Genomic DNA, 21,462 nt, shown 5'->3' with positions numbered 1-21,462 from the left:
CATTGTTTTCTGAAAGTGGAGTAAATTATATACAATCTTGCGAGATTTAGTTTTATAATCTAGAAAATGGGACTAATCATGACTTGATAGGCCCATTATTAAACTCTAATGAAGGATTGTCAAATAGCTTCATGGGAGATTGCTTGTGTAGCATATGAGAGATCTTGGATTTGAACCTCTGAGATCTCCATAGAGCCAAATTCCTCTAATGAAGGTGCATGTGTAAGTACTCAATAAACAATAAAATATTATAGATGTATATGTCATGAAAAAACATACTTTTGTTAGAATTATTTGTGTCCTAAATGTTTTGATTAATTGTTTATTATACTAATAAAGTTAAGTCTTTAAAATTTAATTTTATTGAATTATTTTAGCTGAAGAAGTTATATGTTTATGGTAATAACATGTTTTTGATAGGAAAATAACATATTTTTGAGGGGAGGGGTGGGGAGAGGGAAATGGGGATAAAAACATGAGAAAGAGTAGCAATGATGGTTAAGTAAGGGCAAATATAATGTAACCTTTCTTTTCATTACAATAAAAATATATATTATTAAAGGTATTTTTTATTATCTTTAAGCAGTTGTACAAAGAAGGTGCCATTCCACAAAATTATTTATTAATACAATGAGCCTTGATCAGTATTATCCCTTCAATATTCTCTCCCATCCTTCCCAACTCACCCCTTCTATACTACTTCTACTTTGGAATATGGGGTTTGAACTCAGTATGTGGTACTTGCTTGACCTCATCTCCAGCCTAATTGGATGTTTCCACTTAGGATTGGTGTTGAACCATAGTCCTCAGATCTCAGCTTCCTGAGTAGCCTGAATTCAAGCCCTTGAACTCCACAGGGGTGTTGGGGAGGGGAGTACAAGGGCTATTGACAAAAACCAGACTCCTAATTGGATAAGGTACCTCATAGCCAACTTAGAAAGTCTTATCTTTTCTTGGATAAAAGCCTAGATCATTGGATAGCTGATTTAATTCCTTCATCTAGAGTGCAAAAGGTTTTATTCTGAGCTAGGCATCAGTGGCTTACACCTGCGATCCTGATAAGTCAGAAGGCTGAGATCTGAGGATTGCAGTTCCAAGCTGGTGAGGCAGGAAAGTCCTTGAGACTCATCTCTAATTCACCAGCAGAAAACTGGAGTGGAACTTTGGCTCAAGGGGTACAGTGTCAAACTTTGAGTGAAAAAGCTCAAGAATATCATCCAGGCTCTGAGTTCAAGGCCTAAATGAGCATGTACATGTGTGTATGAGCATACACACGTACATACATACTCACACACACGGTTTTAGTCATAAATGCCTGTTTTCATAGCCACCTTCTGTTGCAAAAGAAAAGCAGGAACATACATTTACTCTTAAATAACTGTTTTTCATACATTTCAGCCTTCTTTCAATCTTGAGAATATCTCCAGACTATTCTAGGATTTTCTTCTGCCTAGAAATTGTTTTTCTTTTTTTTCTGATTCTGTAGTCTTTACTGATTATATAGAGACTGGGTATGGTTGAGCCTGACAGAGAGGGTAGAATTAGTTTGTTGGGGGAAGAAGGATGCTTTGCTTGAGATTTACACACAGCCCCTTTCCTTGTGGACTCTTAGCAGTTTTGACTCTGTTCACTCCTCTCTGAAGCTCTGCCCACTGAGCCTAGACGATACCACCCATCTATCCAGAAGTTACTCTCATTTGCTGTAAAACCAAGAGGCTCCCACTTCTGAGCTGAAATGTGAACCAACCCATATGGCAGGTTCCTTATGAGTGCTATTTCATTTTCAATCTCCTGTCTATCCTAGAAGCTAATTCTATCGACCTATCTATCTATCTATCCATCCATCCATCCATCCATCTATGTGTATTGAGACTTGAATTCAGTACCTGAGCTGTGACTCTCAGCAATTGCATCCAGAACTGATATTCTATCTCTAGCTCCATTTCCAGCTTTTTGGTGATTAACTGAAGTCTCAGGCTTTTCTTGCCTTGGGCCGGCTTTGAACCTGGACCTTCAAATCTTACAGGAGTGAGCCACCAGCACATGGCTAATTATCTTGACTTAAAGAAACTGAGGCATGTCTGCTATAGATCACACACACAAGTACATGGCAGAACAAGAACTCTACACTTGCATACATTAGTTGTGAAGCCTGTGTCCCTTCAACAATGAGTGTTAGGATAGTGTCACCGGCCATCACCTGCCATGTAAGGCCTGGAAACACAAGGTGAACCAATGCATACGAAAGCATGGGAGTAGTGTGAAAATAAACAAGATGGGATGATTTTAAGAATCCAGCTATAATCCAATGCCATGTGTTAGTGGGGTCGGAGGAGTGAAGTCATTGTTTACTTGTAGAATTTAGCAAAAATCCCAAAGGGAAGCTAGAGATCCTAGAATAGGATGTCAAGCAAGGTAATTAATGCATGTCTGAAATCCTAGCACTTGGGAGACTGAGTCAAGAAAATCACCAGTCAAAGGCTAGTTGGAGCTACCTAGAAAGATCTTTCTTAAATCCAAAGCAAAATAGAACAAATGAGTCTGGTATTGGTTGGTGGCTCTCACTTGTAATCCTAGCTAGTCAGAAGGTAAAGATCTAAGGATCACAGCTTGAAGCAAGAAAGTCTGTGAGGGGCTGGGAGTTTGGCCTAGTGGTAGAGTGCTTGCCTAGCATGCACGAATACCCGAGTTCGATTCCTCGGCACCACATACATAGAAAAAAGCTGGAAGTGGTGCTGAGGCTCAAGTGGTAGAGCTCTGTCCTTGAGAACGTCCAAGGACAGTGCTCAGGCCCTGAGCCCAAGCCCAAGACTGGCAAAAAAGAAAAAAAAAAAAAAAAAAAAGAAAGTCTGTGAGACTCTTGTCTCCAATTAACTACCAAAAGACTGGAAATGGAACTATGGCTCAAGTGGTAGAACACTACCCTTGAGCACAAAAGCTGGGGGACAGCACCCAAGCTCTGAGTTCAAGCCCCAGGACTTGCACAAATCAGAATACATGAATGTATATATATATATATATAATATATATATAATATATATATATATATATTTAAAGATAGGATAATTCCAGGCAAAGGAAACAGCAAGTGCAAACATGTTGAAGTATCAGGTATAGGACATTTAGGAAGCCATCTGAATGGCTGAGCACAGTGTTTGGGGAGAGTCACCAGAGAGGAGACTGGTACATCATTCAAAAGCTGAATTATACAAAACTATATTTATGATCAGGGCTCCTTCAGGGTTTTCCCATGAGTGTTTCTTTATCATTCTCTCCAGTCATTTCCTCTTCCTTTACTTCTCACTAGATATTAGCATCTTTCAGTGTTCTGTTTTCCCTTATCAACTTTCATTTCCTGTGCTTAGTGCTTAGACTTCTTCCCACACCAAATATGTACCCTATAGTTTCCATTACCCCCTCCCATGATGCCTCTTCGATCTGTATCTTTAATATCAGGGTTTTTTTTTTTTTTAACCTAATGCTGTCATTTGACTTGTTTGAGTGTGTGTGTGTGTGTGTGTGTGTGTGTGTGTGTGTGTGTGTGTGTGTGTGTATGGACTGGGCTTGAACTTAGGGCCTGAGCTCTTTTGCTCAAAGTTGGTACTCTACCACTTGAATCATAGCTCTACTTCCAGATTTTTGTTGAGAGTTAATTAGAAATACGTGTCTCACAGACCTTTCTGCTCATGCTGGCTTCGAACCGCAGTCCTCAGATCTCAGCCTCTTGAGTGTTACAGGCATGAGCTACGAGCGCCCAGCTCAATGTTGGAAATAGTAAAGGTGTTATACAGAAATGAACTTACATTTGACTGGGGCTATACACCAGGGGCCAGGCTAGAAATCAACCATTTCACTTGTGCCTGCAGCCATTGCTTCCCCCCTGCCTTTTTTTGTGGGTCATGGAGCTTGAACTCTGGGCCTGGGTGCTATTCCTGAGCTCTTCAGCTCTAGGCTACTGCCCTACCCCTTAAGCCACAGCCCCACTTCCAGTTTTCTAGTGTCTCTAGTTCTTTAGTGCCCTGGCTGGCTTTGAACAGCGATCCTCAGATCTCAGCCTCCTGAGTAGTTAGGATTACAGGTGTGAGCCACTGCACCCAGCTGTGGTCCCCTTTTATTCTTTTTCTTTTCTGCCAATCTTGGGGCTTAAACTCAGAGCCTGGGCACTGTCCTTGAATTTCTTTTGCTCAAGATTAGTGCTCGACCACTTGATCCACAGCGCGACTTCTGGTTTTCTGGTGGTTCATTGGTGATAAAAGTTTCACAGACTTTTCTGCCCGAGCTGGCTTTGATCTAAGATCCTCAGAGCTCAGCTTCTTAAGTAGCTAGAAATACAGATGTGAGTTACTGGATCCCAGCTCCTTTATTCTTGTCTTGTTGCAGAGAATATAGAATCCCCAAATCCTTCAATTGCTAAAGCCCTTATTCTCAGGTCAGCTACAGGCCACTGGATGGATGGATGCCGAGGAAAGGACGAGATGGAAGATGGAGAATTAATTCCCTGGTACTTCTGGAGGAGGGGCGCAGCATCCTTGTAGTGAAGATAATGGACAGCTTTATTATCCTGTCTGGCTTCCCTGAAGAAGGTAGTGTCATTGTAAGCTTGGACAAAGACTGTGGGCTTTCATGCAGGAGTGTGGGAGAAGCAGAGCTCCGAAGGGTTTCTGAAACAGTTCTTTTTATAAGGGAAGCGTAGCAATGTGACTGTGAATTCTGAAATGAAAGTGTCAAGGTTTATTGTGTCTACCTAGCAACGTGTAGGCAGGTTGCGAAGGCGATGACATTGTAAGCCTGAACAGAAATAACATCAGAAGCAAAGTTACTGTTTGAGTGAGCCCCAAGGGATGACACGAATCTAAACCATGGCATCTAGAGTGGTCTCTGAAAATGAATTTTTCCTGGGAGAGTAGTTCATGCATCTGAGAGAGAATCTAATCTGCATGTCTTGCATTCATTCTCATTGAATGTCAACTATTATCTTTCTCAAATTTAATACAAAAGGCTGTACACTCATATCATGTTTGATCTTATTAAACTTCCTGACTCTGTCATTATTATTATTATTATTATTTTGAACTTGAACTCAGGGCCTGAGCACTGTCCTTGGGCTTTTTCCTCGAGGCTAGATCTCTGCCACTTGAGCCACAGTACCACTTCTGGTTTCTCTATGTATGTGGTATCAAGGAATTGAACCTGGGTCTTCGTGCATGCTAAGCAAGCACTCTATCACTAGGTCAAACTCCTGGCCCCTAAACTACCTCTAAAGAGCTCCAGCTTTTGATGTATTGTCAAGTATTTAGAAATGGACAGGAACAAGTCCAGCAAACAATACAACATAATTGCCATTTTATTTTGTGTGTACCTTCAGTTTTCCTTTACTACATACTTACTTTGGTCCTACACAGTGGATGAATTGGAAACTGAAAGGGTCTTCCCCAATTCCTCTCCACCTTACCCCCCTTGGCCTGCCAGGAAACTCCCTCCCTTTCCTTTGTTGTCAGAGCAGTGCTGCCAGAAGCCCACTGAGATGATCGGCTCTTTCAAATAGCAAAGGTGTCAGTGGTTGTCCCAGCCATCAATCAACCATGTTGAATTCCATTGGCCACCTGTGTATGGCCAGCCCAACCACATGGCTGGGGCCTATAAAAGTAGCCTGTATGATTAGGCGGGGTCGCTCTCTCACTCACATCTTAGAGAGGGCTCTGACCGGTCAGTATAATTCTTGATGCTAGGCGTGGAATAAAACTCTGTTTAACTTCCTCTTTTGTGTGAGACTCGTTCCTTTGATCAGGGACCCTAATATTAGGGAACTAGACCCTAACAGAAACGTAACAATTCTCTGTTGAGCTAGGTGCTGGTGGCTCACTCCTATAATTCTATTTACTCAGGAGGCTGAGATGTGAGGATCATGGTTCAAAGCCAATCTGGAAAGCAAAGTCCTCGAGACTCTTTTTCTTCTTCTTTTTTTTGTCGGTTGATCATAGGATTTGAACTCTGGGCCAGGGCATTGTCCCTGAGCTCTTCAACTCAAGGCTATCACCCCACCCCCTGAGCTATAGTTCTACTTCCTGTTTCCTGGTGGTTAATCGGAGATAAGAGAGTCTCATGAACTTTTAGTGATGGAGCTGGCAAATCCTTAAGACTCATCTCTAATTAATCACCAGAAAACCACTGGAAATGGAGCTGTGACTTGAAGTGGTACAATACTAGTTAAATCTCTGTTAATCTAGCCTGAAACATAAAGACACAAAGACCCATAGGTATTATGCTATTTACACGTATACATACATACATATTTACAGTATATTGAAAAAGTCCTGGGATAATGGAATGCTACTTACGAATAACAACAATAGCTGGAGAGGAATTTGACAAGGCAAAGATCTTCTGCAGAAGAATCTCCTATAGATAGCTAGATTACAGGAATACATATATATTGCCCTTGACAATTGAATGTGCTTTTTGTTGTTAGTGTTGGTGGTCATGGGGATCAACTCAGGGCCCAAGTGCTGTCTCTGAGCTTTCTTGCTCAAGGCTAGGGCTCTACCACTTCGAGCCATAGCTCCATTTCCAGCTTTTTGGTGGTTAATGCAAAATAAGGGTCTCAGCAAGGTGCCAGTGGCTTATGCCTGTAACCTATGAGACTCTAAATCTCTAATTAATCACAGAAAAAGCCAGAAAGTAGTGCTGGGGCTCAAGTAGTAGAGAACTAGCCTTGAGCAAAAGGAGTTCAAGAAAGGAAAGGAAAGGAAAGGAAAGGAAAGGAAAGGAAAGGAAAGAAAGAAAGAAAGAAAGAAAGAAAGAAAGAAAGAAAGAAAAGAGAATAGAATCTTATGGACTTTACTATCCATTCCCACCAGAGCCACTAGTGCCTGGCTTGATATTTTTGTTTTATTAAAAGAATCCATTTCAAGTTTTTCCCTCCTTCCCTCCCTCCCTCTCTCCATCCCTCCCTTTTTCCTTCCCTTTCTCTCTCTCCTCTCTTTCTCTCTCTTTTCTTTTTTTTTGTCTCATTTCTCTCTACCTCCCTCCCTCTCTCTCATTTTTTTGGTCAGTTATGAGACTTCAACTCAGGCTCTGTCCCTTAGCTTTTTAACTTTTTTGCTCTATGACTTGATCCACAGCTCCACTTTTCCCTTTATGCTGGTTAATTGGAGTCTCATGGACTTTTCTGATTTAGCTTGGCTTCAAACTGTAATCCATAGATCTCAGCCTCCCGAGTAGCTAGGATTACAGTCTTGAGCCATCAATGCCTGGTTGTGGTTTTCCTATTATTCAAAACTGTTCATGCTCATTTCAGAGAAGAAAAAAAAAGTCTGGGATTGTTTTATCATCCCCAAATAACCGCCACTATATTGAGACATTTTTTCTATTTTTACTTTTCTAGACCTTTTGTGTGTGTGTGTGTGTGTGTGTGTGTGTGTGTGTGTGTGTGTGTGTGTGTAGGAAGTGATCTGGGCATTCTGCCCATTTTGGTTTAATTTTGTTTCTTTGTGAAGTGTCTTAAATTGCATTACACTTATTAGATTATTACTGTTATTAGTCACCGCTAATGATACAGCACCATGTATCCTTATTGGGTCAAAAACTGAATCAAGAAAGAGTTCAAGCCAGGCGCAGTGGCTCATACCTGTAATCCTAGCTACTCAAGAGGCTGAGATCTGAGGACCAAGATTCAAAGCCAGCCGGGACACAAAAGGACCTGAGACTCTTATCTCCAATTAACCTCTAGAAAATGGGAAGTGGGGCTTGGCTCAAGAGTAGGGTGGGGGCTGGGAATTTGGTCTAGTGGTTAAAGTGCTTGCCTAGCATGCATGAAGACCCAGGTTCGATTCCTCGGTACCACATACATAGAAAAAAGCCAGAAGTGGTGCTGAGGCTCAAGTGGTAGAGCTCTAGCCTTGAGAAAGTCCAAGGACAGTGCTCAGGCCCTGAGCTCAAGCCCAGGATTGGCAAAAAAAAAAGAGTAGGGTGGTAGGCTTCAGCTGAAGAGCTTAGGGACAATACCTAAGCCCAGGGGCGGGGCAGTAGCCTTGAGCTGAAGAGCTCAGGGACAACATCCAGGCTGAATTCAAGCCCTATGATCCACAAAAAAAAAAAAAAAAAAAGGAAAGAAAGAAAAAGAGTTAATTCTCAGAGGAATAGTATTTGTTGCCTCAATTATGAGAAAATGATGTACATGAAAATATAACAGTATTAAAATTGTGCTGAGAATTTTTAGAAACCCTGAATTATTTTCTTCCTTCCTTCCTTCTTTTTTTTTTTTATGCCAGTACGGGCCTCATGCTCTTGTTTTCCATTTAATTCAGAAGCTCTACCACTTGAGCCATACCTTTGCTTTTCTACTACTTTCTTATTTTCTTTATTGCTTACTTTTTTCTTATTAATGCTAAAAGAAAAAAAAACCATACATTTATACATTCACCTCCACCTCTCTTTTTGTAAAATATTAGGGACTTAGTACTTTTTTTTTTGGATAATGTCTCTGTCATCTATACTGACCTGGGACTTCTGAACCTTTTATGCAAGTCACAGTACATGTATATCAATATAAAGTCATACATGGAAGAAAATGCCTTTGCTCACAAACAAAATCTTTCAGATAAGAAAAGACATTGTTGAATTTGCTTAATTAAAATCACTACCACCAAACAAACCAACAAACCAGAGGCAGTTGCTAGTGGCTCATATCTATAATCCTAACTGCTGAGGAGTCTGAGAATGGAGGATCACAGTTGGATTTCAGCCTGGACAGGGAAATCTTTGAGACTGTTATCTCCAATAAACTACCTAAAAAGCTGGATTTGAAGCTGTGACTTAGTGGTAGAATGCTTGTCTCAGGAATGGTTGCCCAGACTCTGATGTTAAGTCCCAGGATGGGAATGGGGATGAGCCACCATTATTACCTTGCTTGCATTGACACAATGTGGATGAAATGCTCCTAAACACGTACTTGGATATTAAATCATATTTGTTTTCACTTGCCAATTTGTAAAAAGAGGAACGAATATTTAAGACAACAACCCAAAGCAATATGAGTTTGTGTATTCCAAAATAGATTTCAATGGTGCTTAATAAAACTTTCAATCAGTCATCATGGGATAGCTGCAATAACTGTGAATACGTTCAAAGATCTAGTTTTAAGGAGAATTTCCAATGTCAAACAAAATATCTAATTTTAAGAAGTATGTTTAAGATAGACTGTAGATTATATATATATATATATAAACTATTTTAATCTGTTGTATTTTGTTCTTCTTTAGGAATTGAGCACTTTAACAATACTTTGAGACTCATTACCTTTACAGAAGGTGGTAACAAGCCATCAAATCTTTTAAAGTTGAGGAATTCCTAACCAACTAAGTTATATTGAAGACTTTCACCATCCCGAGGTGACACATTCTCCACCCAAAACTTTGGTGGGGATTTTCCAAAGTGAGAAATTCTTTTGTATCTTTGAAACCAGGCAAATCAAAGGAGTTTCTTTTAATCTGGTTTTGGTCTCAGCCAGTGAGTGTCACTAATAAGGAACAAACACATTATCACCAAAAGGAAATGATAATTAGAAACCAACTCTTAATCCCTAGCCCACAGGCTGCGATCCCTAATGCCTGGGCTACTGGACTTTAAATGTAAAAATCACATTCAAATGTACAAAAGGATAAGGTGAAAGATATTTGCATGTGAAAATGAGTGGTTTGCGTGCATAATTGGTTCATTGAATACCTTTTGTTGAGGAACCCTTGGGTTGGGGGTGGGGGAGAAGAAGGGAAGTTTTTATGGGAAAACACTCAATTTAAGAGGTTTATTTTCAATTTGAAAGTTACATATTAAGCACTAACAATTAAGCGAATCGATTCTAAGCTGAAGTGATTTATTTTATTGGTGGGTCTCTAATGTTAGGTTCTGTGTTATTCAAATCCAGTTGCTTTCTAAAGACACTTATTGGAACAAGCTATCAGAAGTGTCAGAAGAGATAAAGTTACAGCCTCTAGCCATTCAGGATCTAGAGTTGGAAGGGAAGAAAAGGAGAAATACAGAAATCATAACATCATAATGGCAGGCTTAGTGTTCTTAGAATAATTCTAGCCCAGTGTGTTGTTAGTCGATTTATGCTTTAGAGAGTTTCCCTGAAATGGCTCTTTCAGTTTTGGAGTGTGTGTGTGTGTGCATGTGCGTGTTATTCAGAGGCTGGGCATTAACCCAGAGCTTTTTTGCTCATAAGCTAGTAGTTTACCACTTGACCTACAGCTCCACTTAAAGCTTTTTTTTTTTTTGTAATTAATTGGAGATAAGAATCTCATGGACTTTCCTAACCTGGCTGACTTTGAACCATGGTCTTCAAGTCTCAGCCTTCTGAGTAGCTAGTATTATAGGCATGAGCCATCACTGGCTGACTTCCAGGCTGGTTGTAATTGGTTTCCTCCTCTAGTATAAGCCTTCTCAGTAGTTGTCTTTATATGTTTTGAAGTACTGAAAACAAGAATTGCAGAGAATTGATTTCATACACAGTAGCTTAAGGTAGAAGTAATCCTTTATAGTCCAGGAGTTTGGATGAGAGTATGAGGCCCTGGATTTGATTCTTATAGTGTGTGTGCGTGCGTGTGTGTGTGTGTGTGTGTGTGTGTGTGTATAATGTCAGTTTCATGATTATCCAACTCTAAGGCCTTTCTATTCTTTTTTTTTTTAACCAGTGATCATAAATGCAAAATATAATTCAATCAGATCAGTAAAAACAATAAAAGGTCTTGTCTGTTCCCTGAGGTAACAAGTTACAAAGATCTTCCTTTATCTGTAAGACTATTTTCTTTCTGTGAAAGGAAACAGATAGGAAGGGGAAACGTCTCAGGTAAACTGGAGAATAATTAGAAGAGATTCAGTGGTTTAGAAAGCCCAGGTCTCCCACCATACTCCATTGTACTGGAGATTGAACAAATCTTGCATAGGACAAAGACAAAGCCACCACAGCAATATTCTGGGAAACTAGCTAAGCAGGAAATGCCCAGGTCTGCTTAGAGAACCCCATTGACTGTTGTGTTACTTGGATCTGTGTGAGTTATAGGTGCTGACAGCTCCATTTGTTATTCATTATTCTCCAACCCTCTCACTAGCATTTATAATTGAATGTCTTTTGAATTTCATCTCAAAGCTTTCTCTACCTGGCTTCAGAGACCCTCAAATATTAGTAGATACAATTATATACTCTTTTTCACTGGGTCCAGATGCTGCACCTTGACAAGGATTTGGAGGGATGGAGTGAGCTCTTGAAGGAGAGAACCTGGGGCTATAGAGAATACAGGATAGAGGTCTAGGGAGAATGAGGGACCAGGTTGTTATGAGATTGGGGGTGAAATGGAAGGCAGAAATTAGTAGTGCATTAAAATGTATACCCATAGCTAAAGGCTATGGCCTGGTGGAGTGGTGGAAGTGAAGTAAATAACTCGAGGCTACAAGGGAGAGGTGGTGGTTGCTTAACATTTAGTGACCAGGAGAGTAAACAAGTCTCTTATTCTTGTTCTAACCCTGTGTGGCCTAGAGGTGGATGTACTCACCTCTTGAGAACTGGAGGGCTGGAAGCCAGAAAGAGCAAGGACAGTGATCTAAATAGGACCAGAAACAGAGAGTTCAGCACAGTGTGAGGTCCAGAATTAGAATCATGGGACTGGCAATAAAAGAAAGAAGAAATAAATGAGTGAGCAAATACGTGAAGGGTTAGTTCTCTAATTCCAGGGAGTGGGATCAGGCTACTCTGGATTCATAACAAGTCTGGGCCTGGAAGGGAGAGCGTGGGTGCTCTGTAGCTACTTGTTTAGCAGGAAGACCCTAGATCCTGTCACCAGCAAGGCAAATAATAATAATAATAATAATAACAATAACAATAATAATAATAAAAGTTTTAGGTCCAGGGACTGTGTTTTGGATAATACATACTCAAAATTTAGCAAAAGTGCTAGAGCACCAGAGAAACCATTCAACTACTTTGGTTTTTTTCCCTCCCTACTCTTTGCTCTGATTTTTACAAAGAATTTGGTCATTTCAGTCTATACCAGGAGGGGTTTCACAGCCCCTGCTGGGACACATTTCAGTGAGCTGTCAGTACATCCTTCACAGCTCCCACCGTAAGGGGTCCCTAAAGTCTTCCCCACCAAGTTGTAAACACTTCCCCTGGGATTTCTTTATGCAGCTGGCCCTCACTTCCTAGCTAAAAGATAAGATCTCTCCTCCCGGTGGTGTGAGATCTTCCTCACACCTTAGCCAATCTCCATGCATTCCGGTCCTATAGGTCTTGCAAACGTTGTTTCCTTCTGCCTCCCCCACCTCTGTCTTCTATACCTCTCCCCCCCCCCCCCACCACTCCATTCTTTTTCGCTGGCTACTTAATCCTTCTCATCCTTTAGGGTTTAATCTAATCTGAGAATTCCTCCACCAAGTTTTCCTCTCACAAAGATATCTTCCTTCTTTGAATGTCTGTGAAATCTGTCATTAAAAAAAAAAAAAAGCCTTAGGATAGTCTAACTGGCTGCATCTTAAGCCCTCCTGTAGTTTAAGTTACTGGTTGACAAATTTACTTAGTCCTTCAACTAGTTAATGGTTGAGCCAAGGCAAGCCCTTACCTTTCTGCTTTCCATTGCAGCATGAGCTGTGTCATCATATTACAAAAAAAAAATGAAGCCAGCATGACCATGATTCATGCCTGTAATTCCAGCTACTCAGAAGGCTGAGGGTTATGCTTTGAAACCAGCTCAGGCAGAAAAAGTCTGGTAGAATTTTTTTTTTCTCCAATTAACTACTTAAAAAAGCTGGAAGTGGTGCTGTGGCTCAAGTGATAGGGGCATCAGTCGTGTGTGTGTGTGTGTGTGTGTGTGTGTGTGTGTGTGTGTGTGTGCATACGCCAGTCTTGGGGCTTAAACTCATGGCCTGGGCCCTGTCCTTGAGCACTTTATGCTCAAGGCTAGTGCTGTACCACTTGAGCCACAACACTATTTCCAGCTTTTTCTGTGTATGTGCTACTAAGGAATTGAACCCAGAGGTTTGTGCATTTTAGGCAACACTCTACCACCAGGCCACACTCCCAGCCCAGGGTACCAGTCTTGAATGGAATAAATTACTTAAGCTCTGTTTAAGCACTAGTGTAATACATAACTAACAAACTAAATAAAATAAATACAAGGTCAGTATTCTAACTTAATGGTATTCCCAAGATTCTTGCACTGAAAAAGTGAAATCATGCAACAAAAGAAAACAATACAAAAGAATAAAAAGACAACCAAGCAAGTGTGTCTGATAGTGGAATACTCTGTAGGTGCTGGAAGAGTGCTTTCATATTGCAAATATGGTAGGGTTTTCCCTTACCCCTTCAGGGGCTGGTTTGGTTTGGGGGACTCAGAAAGCAGCATGGTAGAACAGGACTGGACAAGTACGAGGCCTGAGTTAGGATGATAGTTTTTAAGTGACTCTTAGAGAGCCATTGCCTATTTTATTCTATTTCTGACCCCCATTCTATTTCTATTTCTAACCCTTGTCTAGTCATCTGTTATTGGATGCACTTGTATAAAACTGCTTTGCACTTGTTCACTCGTTCTCTTCCATAGTCTATGGCCATGCTATGTTTGACCCTGACTGGTAATCACGTCCCCCAGATAGTGTTGGATCACCACCACACCCAAAACAGAGGCTATAGCCAGGAACTGCTGGCTCTTGCTTGTAATCCTAGCTACTGAAGATGATGAGATCTGAGGATTCCAGTGTGTGTGTGTGTGTGTGTGTGTGTGTGTGTGTGTGTGTGTGTGTGTAAGAGAGAGAGGGGGAGAGAGAGACAGAGAGAGACAGAGAGAGACAGAGAGACAGAGAGACAGAGAGAGACAGAGAGAGAGAGAAGAGAGAGAGAGAGAGAAAGAAGAGAGAGAGAGAGAGAGGGAGAAGCAAGTTTGAGAGGTAAGAGGTACTATCATTGATTCTTAAAAAACAAAACAAAACAAAACTAGGCCGGGAGTTTGGCCTAGTGGTAGAGTGCTTGCCTACTATGCATGAAGACCCAGGTTCAATTCCTCAATGCCACATACATAGAAAAAGCTAAAAGTGGTGCTGTGGCTCAAGTGGCAGAGTGCTAGCCTTGAGAAAAGCCCAAGGAGAGTGCCCAGACCCTGAGTTCAAACCCCACAACTAGCAAAACAAAACAAAACAAAACTAGATTCGGCCAAGCCCTGGTGGCTCAAACCTGCAATCATAGCTACTCAGAAGGCTGAAATCTGAGGAAAGCAGTTCAAAGCTAGCCTGGGCATAAAAGCCCAGGACATTTTTATTTCCAATTAACCAGCAAAAAGCTGGAAATGCTATGGTTCCAGTAGTACAGTGAAAAAGAGAAAATGCTAAGGGACAGTTCCTAGGTCCTGAGTTCAAGTGTGTGTGCGCACGCGCGCACACACATACACACACAGACTTGGATGGATTGTTTATAGGAAGTTTCACATTACTCTGTATGTCTGGTTCCCTTTTTCCCTCCCTCTCTTCTTCCCTCCCTCCCATGCTCCCTCCCTCCCTCCTTCCCCCTTCCTTCCTTCCTTCCTTCCTTCCTTCCTTCCTTCCTTCCTTCCTTCCTTCCTTCCTTCCTTCTGTAAATGCATATAAAATATGCACTCTGCCACTGAGCCATATCTGAAAGCAAAAACTGCTTCATTAATACTTGACTAAGTAAATCATCGAAACAAAATGTATGCAAAGAAACATGCTGCATACTTTGTCAGTCCTGGGGCTTGAACTCAGGGTCTGAGCACTGTCCTTGGGCTTTCTCAAAGCCAGAACTCTACCACTTGAGCCACAACACCACTTCCAGCTTTTTCTGTGTATGTGGTACCTAGGAATTGAACCAAGGGCTTTGTGCATGCTAAGCAAGCACTCTACTACTAGGTCACACTCCTGGACCCTGTTGCATACTTTAAAAAAAGTGTTTAAAACATTTAGTGGCAGTGGTTTCAAAAGAATCTTCACAACACTTAGTGGAAAAAGAATGAAATTAAGTAACTCCAGTGTAGTATAACCCGTGTTTTACATTTTATAATACTTTAAACTTGATGTGTGAAAACCCCCCCCTCCCTTCTGGACTTCTAGTGCCCTCTTGTGGTAGAAATGTGCCACTCAAAGTAAAATTGTAAAGTTAAGGGCTTTAGTGCTTTCATACTCCGGCCACAACTCCACTTTGAGATTTTTGGTGGTTAATCAGTGATAAGACTTTCAAGTACTGGGGCCGGGAGTTTGGCCTAGTGGTTAACGTGCTTGCCTAGCATGCATGAAGACCCGGGTTCGATTCCTCGGTACCACATACATACAAAAAAGCCGGAATTGGTGCTGAGGCTCAAGTGGTAGAGCTCTAGCCTTGAGAAAAAGTCCAAGGACAGTGCTCAGGCCCTGAGCCCAAGCCCAGGACTGGCAAAAAAAAGTACTTCCCTGCTGAGACTAGCTTTGAACTGTGGTCTTTAGATCTCAGACTCAATTTATATGGGTAGGCAACTTAATTAATTCTTTGCATATCCCATATTTTCTTAGTAGATTTATGAATGATAAGAAAGAAGTGCTGTTTAGGATGAAAGTAGTAACTTCTAGAATCATTTTTGGATCACGTGATGACCAGCTCAGAAAAATGGGGCTGGGGATCTGGCTCAAGTGGTAAAATACTTCCTTCCCAAACTTGTCTAGAAAAAGGAAAAGAAAAGTAAGAAGAAGGTTTTTGTTCTCAAGATAGCAAGTAAAATTTCCTCTGGAGATGAACATATGGAAAAATTGGACATAGGAAGCTAAGAATATCAAATTAAGAAAATACAAATTGGCTGACTGATGGAGCTACCCAGACGGTAGCTCCAATTAACCACCAAAAATCTGAAAGTGGAGCTGTGGCCCAAGCAGAAAAGCACCAACTTTGAGCATTTAGCAAAATGCATAGCTAAAGACCTTGTTAACGTAAGAACAACTTTAAATTAGGGTTATTAATACTGTTCAAACTATGAAGAGTCAGAATAGCTGAGATCCATTTAGAGTTGTATTTCAACAGAAATTTGGTAACTGTTAAGTCATTTCAAAAGTCTTGCCAATCAGGACTGTAATACAAACAGAAGGCTAAGCCTAGAATGTTAACAACGTCACTCTAGTTTGCATCTCCTAGAGAAAAGGGCTATGAAGCCCAGCTCTGGTGACTCACCCCTGTAATCCTAGTTACTCATGAGGCTGAGATCTGGGAATGACAGTTCAAAGCTGGCCCAGGCAGGAAAGTCTGTGAGACTCTTATTTCCAACTAACCACCAGAAAACTGAGAGTGGAGCTGTGGCTCAAATTGGTAGAGTGATAGCACTGAGCAAAAGAGTTCAGGAACAGAACCTAGGCCCTGAGTTCAAGACACATAACCAACTTAAAAACATAAAAAGGTTGCATCATCCCCCTCTGTCTCTGAATGTTGATGATCTATACTCGTCTTTTTTTCACTGTGAGAGTATTAGGCTTTCACCTGAGTGGTCAGTGGTTGACTATGAGGCAATTTATTTACCTTTATGAATTGTCTTTGTAACCTTACAAAACATATTTGTATGAATTTTCACCTAGTAACAATTTACATTTGATCTAGTCATTACAATTCAAACTCTATTTATTTGTGTGTGGTGGTTCCAGAGCTTGAACTCCAGATTTGGCTTTCACTTGAGGCTTTCTTGCTTCTGGCTGGCTCTCTACCACTTATCCCTGCTTGAGTCACGCCTCCACTTCTGGCTTCTTGCTGGCTGATTGGAGAGAAGACTGTCTTGAATTTGTCCACAGTAGCTTCTGCACGGTGACCCTCAAGCCTCAGACTACTACTGAGTGCCCACAACTGCAGATGTGAGCTATATGCCTGGTATCAGTCAGTGACTCTGACTTAGATGCCAAGATAGATTCTGTCATGGATAGTCTACTCAGCCACCTTCTAAACGTTCACTCACATTATCCCCTGGCAAACAGGAAACTTTTTCTTCAGAGAGATCATTCACTTTGGGTTCACAATCTAGCCCTTTCCAGCAGGATTTTCTGTATTATTCACTTCATGTATTCATTCATTCATTCATTCGTTTGTTGCTGGTCCTGGGGCTTGAATTCCGGGCCTGGAAACTATCACTGAGATTCTTTTGTTTAAGGCTAGTATTTTACCACTGCTCCAATTCCAGTGTTTTTGGTAATTTAGTGGAGATAGGGTCTTATCTGCTAGGGCTAGCTTAGAACCAGGATCCTCAAATCTCAGCCTCCTAAATAGGTAGGATTACAGGTGTAAGCTTTTGGTGCCCAGTCCAGATATCTTTTAACTGGTCTGCTGCACTCTGCTTTCAAATCCCTCTAATGGCTCATTTTTCCATGGATGGAAAAACTCAGGCACAACTGTTGGAGTGTTCTGGGGAATCTTAGCTACATGGGAACTTTGCCTGTGACATTATTAGAATACCTTGTCCCGTTAACTTAAAACATTTCTGGGTCAAAGCTTTTATCAAAATTTCTTGATACCTTTGCTTTCCCTGGTAATTGATGTTTTCCCACCTCTAGATACTTCCCAGACCTCTCCCCCTCCTCTCTCCCTCTCCCTCTCCCCCTCCCTCTCCCCCCCTCTCCCTCTCCCTCTCTCCCACTCTCCCCCTCTCCCCCTCTCCTCCTCCCCCCCCCCTCTCGTTGGTCCTAGGGTTTAAACTCAGGATCTGGGCACTGTCTCTGAGCTCTTTTTCTCAAGGCTAGTATTCTACCACTATAAGTTCCACAACCAGGTTTTAGGTTGGTAACTGGAGATATGAGTCTTATAGACGTTCCTGACTGCATTTGCTTTGAATTGTGATCCTCAGATCTCAGCCTTCTGAGTAGCTAGGATTACAGGCATCAGTTACTAGCTCCCAGCCCAGCTTCATTTCTTACGTTTATTGAAACTCGTATATGCCTTTTAAGCTTCAATACTAGAACCTGTTTTGTTCTACCTTCGGGAGTAATTCTCTCTCTCTCTCTTCTTCATGAGGTGACACATGCTCTGTCTCAGAACATGGTATCCTAAAGTTTGGGTGCCTAGGAAAACGGCTTAGAATCAGGCTCTTTTCTTTCTCTGACTAGAGGTTGCCTATAGAAACTAGAACTCCTTCCAAATAAAACCTAGAAACAATATTGGAAACATGAGTAGTACTGCCCCCTAGAGGAACTTAGGCAAATGTGTGGCATATTATCATAGGGGTGGGGCTAGACTACGGTTTCACAGGTCTTGGTATTTGAATTCACATCTATGTCATTGGCTTTCCTGTCCTCAGCTTGCAAATAGAAAAAAGTGAAGAATTGGGTTTCATAATCTCTGGAGCCATTTCCCTATAATAAATGAAGAGAAATGAATGTGAATGCAGATTGCTTTGTCTCAGTCTTTCCCCCCCTCCCCCCCTCTCTCTCTCTCACACACACACACACACACACACACAGAGGCACGTATGTATGTATGTATAAGCTACCGTTTGTTTCCCTAGAGACCCCTAAATAACTCAGCTTTTTAAGATCAATACTATGATCTCCTCCTCCTCCTCTTCCTCCTCCTTCTCCTCCTTTTCTTCCTCCGTGTGTGTATGTGTGTGTGTGTGTGTGTGTGTGTGTGTGTATGTGTGTGTGTGTGTGTGTGTTGGTACTGGGGCTTGAACTCAGGGCCTGGGAACTATCTGTCTTTTAGCTTTTTCACTCAAGGCTGGTGCTTTTCCACTGGAGCCACACTTGCAAGTTTGGCTTCTTGCTGGTTCACTGGAGATCAAAAGTCTCATGGACTTTCCTGTCTTGGTAGTTTTTGAACTGTGATCCTCTGATCTCAGCCTTCTGAGCAACTAGGATTACAGGTGTGATTATGGGTGTGATGAAACCATGTTTTGAGAAAGAACCCTAGCCTATAACTGTATTGCTAGTTTGGTAATAGGATTTCTGTTTTGTTTTTTTTGTTGTTGTTGTTGTTTAGGGGGTTGGAAAGTGATATAAAATTGTTTATCCATTTATTATCCAGCATGCCACTGCCTGGAACTGCCTTGGTGTGTTTAATTTTTGAGGAAATTGAATGTACTCACCGCAGAGTTCTCAACATCATCACTTACAGGCAGTTGTCAGCACTTACCACTGATTTCTGATTGGCTGAGCTGGCTTCAATGACCAGTTCTTTGAATCAATGTGAGTCTTTAGGGAATTGCAATTTGCACTGAAGTTCTCAGAAATTGAACTCTGCTTCTGGGAAAGTTTACTGTATCATCTCTCAGCGTATCTGCCATCTCTGTTTCATCAATGCTGTTTTCTAGGACTGTGTAGCCACACACAGTGAGGTCATGCTGCATTCTGTAGAGCTATGCACATTAAAATATCAATACAGGGTAAGTAGTCTGATGGAGAGTTTTTTTTTTAAAAACAGCCGTTTTTAATTAAGTGTGAAGCATAATAGTATGTAGATTGTTCATTTGTGTTTTCTTACAGAATTATCTCAGTTACATAAACACATGAGAAAAATTCTCATATATATATATATATATATATATATCTCAAGTCTTGTCTTGGGGCTTGAACTCAGGATGTGGGCCCTGGTCCTTTCCTTTTTTTAAAATTTTGCTCAAGGCTGGCATTCTTCCAGTTGAACCACAATTCTTGTTTTTGGGTGGTTAACTGAAGATAGGAGTCTCCTGGACTTTGATGATAGGGTTGGCTTTGAACCTCACTTCTCAGATCTCTGCCTCTACAGTAGCTAAGCATGAGCCACTGATCCAGTCACACAAGCTTAAAATAGAAGGAAAAGAACATGTTTACAATAGAGCCTGACATTCTCTTTATCCCAGAACCAAGATTTTACTGCAAGAATCCTTCAAGATGTCTCTTCTCCTGGGAAGTCTGCCAGCAGAGGCCGCTGTGCTCACAAAGACCACCATCTCCAGCTGGCAGTCTTTAGACCTCAGAGCAAATGCTGTCACGAAGCCCATTAGCCTCATTGGGGGGGCAGGAAATGAGCTGGCGGGGCATCTCCAGGCAAGGAGGGTGCCATTAAGGCCTGCAGAGCTACAAGAGCCCAGACTAAAGATTTTTAAATTCTATTGCTGGCACCAGTAAGGCTCTCATTTCAATTTAGGTCCAAGGAAGGGAAACAAAGTAACAGAGAGAAGCAGTCAAGGAAGCGAGAATGGTTTTAATTACAAAAGAAGCACATGAATTTAGAAAGGGAATGTACATATCCTTTTAGCTGCACATTGATTAGTAATAATATTAAAATACAGCGTAATTTATATGTCAAATAATAATAGATGTAGTTACTTATATTTTTTATTTCCTGTTTCTTTTCTCTTCTTTTTTTAATAATGGAGATAGACCCCAGGCTATGTGCCTAGCACGTTTTCTTCTTTTTGTTTGTGTGTATGCTGGTGCCAGGGCTTGAACTCGGAACCTGAGGCTTGCTCTCAACCTCTTGATCCACATTTGCAGTTTGGCAGCTTGCTGATTAATAGAAGTTTGACACTTCCAGACATTTTTTTCCCCCTCCTGGCTGGCTTTGAACCACAGGCCTCAAGTTCTCAGATATGAATACAGTTGTGCTTGGATGCCATTTTATTTTATTTTTATTTACTTTGTCGCTCATGGGACTTGGATTCAGGGCCTGCACACTGTCCCTGAGCTTTTACGTTCAAGGCTAGCATTCTACTTCTTTTTTCTTTTTTCAGTCTTTTTTTAAAAAAATTGTCAGGATAATGTATAGAGGAGTTACAGTTACATTCGTTTGGTAGTAGATGCATTACTTCTCACATATTAATACCCCTTCTCATGTGTTTATCCCTATTTCCCTCTCCCACCCCTCCCAATCATTTTGTTTTTCCCTCTTCCCTTTCCTGTTTCAAATAAACAAATAAACATATATATATATATAATATACCAGGTAACAAAGTCAGATACAGTAACAATATGTGATTAACCAAAGGGCAACAACAAAAGAGAAGAGAAATAACATAGTACACTAAGAACAACAATCACACAAGATAAAGCTCTTGTTTCCATATCCTAGAATTCCTTCCATTTAGTCTCACCCTATGATCTTATTAACATTCCACTTCCAGTTTTCTTGTGGTTCATTGCAGATAAGAATCTCACAGACTCAGGCAGGAAAGTCCTTGGAGCAGAGCTGATTGCCAGTGGCTCAAGCCAGTAAATGCTAGCTATTCAGTCTAAAGACCATGGTTCAAAGCCATTATGGGCAGATAAAATCCAGGAAACTCTTATCTTCAGTTAATCACCAAAAAGCTGTAAGTGGAGCTGTGGCTCAAGAGTTAGAGTGCTAGCTTTGACAAAAACAAACACAAAAACAAAACCAGCAAACCTAAGGGAAAGTGCTCAGGCCCTGAATTCAAGCCCTAGTATTAGTTCAAACTGGCACAAACACACCAAAAAACTCTCTTGGAACTAAAGATGCTGTACAACCACCATGAG

The sequence above is a fragment of the Megascapheus bottae genome, chromosome 23 (genome assembly GCF_031878675.1).
Source record: "Megascapheus bottae isolate mThoBot1 chromosome 23, mThoBot2.hap1, whole genome shotgun sequence".
In the NCBI taxonomy this organism is placed as follows: domain Eukaryota; kingdom Metazoa; phylum Chordata; class Mammalia; order Rodentia; family Geomyidae; genus Megascapheus; species Megascapheus bottae.
The sequence above is the reverse complement of the archived record's forward strand: the minus strand, read 5'-3'. Positions refer to the sequence as shown.